Source organism: Mastomys coucha, chromosome X (genome assembly GCF_008632895.1).
Source record: "Mastomys coucha isolate ucsf_1 chromosome X, UCSF_Mcou_1, whole genome shotgun sequence".
NCBI classification, from domain to species: Eukaryota; Metazoa; Chordata; class Mammalia; order Rodentia; family Muridae; genus Mastomys; species Mastomys coucha.
The window spans coordinates 113,331,296-113,332,996 of NC_045030.1; positions in this window are offsets into that span (position 1 = coordinate 113,331,296).

Genomic DNA, 1,701 nt, shown 5'->3' on the forward strand with positions numbered 1-1,701 from the left:
AGTAAAAGAAATTAAAAAAAATACAAAAATACAAAAAATAAAAATTTGCACTAATATGTTGAGATAAGAAGCATGAACAATATTTAACTAGGCACTAAGTTTAATTTCATATTCAAAATTGCATAGTACAATGAGAAGACATAAGCAGCAGATATAAGGAATGAATACCCAGCATAATAAGTATCAGAAAATCAAAATATTATCAAACTTAAATTTTTTTATCCTTTAACAGTGCGTGATTTGAATTCTAATAAGTTATCACTGTATTCATTGACTAGTTCTTTCCTCAACCATCACCAGAGAAGCTTCTTACTGTAGACAGATATTACCCTAGAGACCTACAATTAATCAAGTTGCAGAAAAGAGACCATAGAGTATATAGATTTAAATGGAGCATCTGTATCACACCTCCTTCTCCCAAACCTAAGGAGCCATCAAAGAGGTAGGAGCCAGAAAGATGGAAAGAGCCACAAGGTGGATGACTTCATGGAAACAGTGTTTTCCAGACACAATAGGGCAGTTGCACATATTTGAATGCACAACAGTTGGGACAACATGAACACAACCTGGAAAGCTAAAGACACACAAAATTACAGGAAGGAAACTGGGGGCGGACATGATTCTTACTCCAAGCTAAGGAAAGATTCAGAGTGGAATCCACTATATTCCAGTGGATTGCCCCACACCTAAACTTACCCAATTCAACTTGTGCAGTGCAAATTGGAGCGTGTGTTGTAAAAAAAATCAACCCTACAATTATTAATCCGTACATTTTCCTTGGTGTGCCATATCTAAGGAAGATGGATACATATATTATGAGGACACACAGAGGTGAATAACTAGGGCAATAAGAAAAATCAAAAATGTATAGGGGAGACCTATATAAAACTTTTAAAAGGAGGTATCAATACCTATGTATTCATGAATGAATCAATAACATAAATTAAAGATCAGTAAATTAAATATCAGTCAGGTTATAGGTCTCCTTTTCATTGCTTGAATTCCTTTTGTATTATTACCTAAAGCCATTTTTACCAAAGTTAAAAGTTTGACTCATATTCAGAGCTAAAGATTCTCATCTATCATTGTGCGGCAGCTGGGATTCTGTCTCTCATCTTCTCATTGACTAATGAGAAAGCACAGAAATATAAAGTAACTTCTGCAGAGCTCCACACTGAATCAGGGAGCAAATCATAGCTTAAACCTACTCTGTAACTTGTAACGCCATGAACTAATATAGTTCCTTTGATAATTGTCAATATAATCTCATTTCAATCTGACTAATAGCAATATTAAAAACAGACTGTACAAAGCTGGGTATCAGGTATCTAGACTATGGATTGCGAGTCATATTAATATTTGGAAATATGATTAATCTGTCTGATTTAAGGTAATATTTTCTTCCAATAAAATCATATAAAGCAATGGAAAAATAGAAAGCTATTTTTTTATTTAATATGACTTCCAACAGATAAGAACTTTAGTTATCCTTCATAGTAACAAAGATAAATTCCATATGCTATACTGAGAAGATTTTAAACCATTGATTATATATTAATATTTCAGTTATTTTAAATAAAATTACAAATCTTAAATCAACAAATAATTTTTCATTTCACTGTTATTTTTGTCTCATTCATATTGTTGAGTAGGCTTAAAGAATTACTAAGCATACAGAGGTCTTCTTATACATGACAAAGA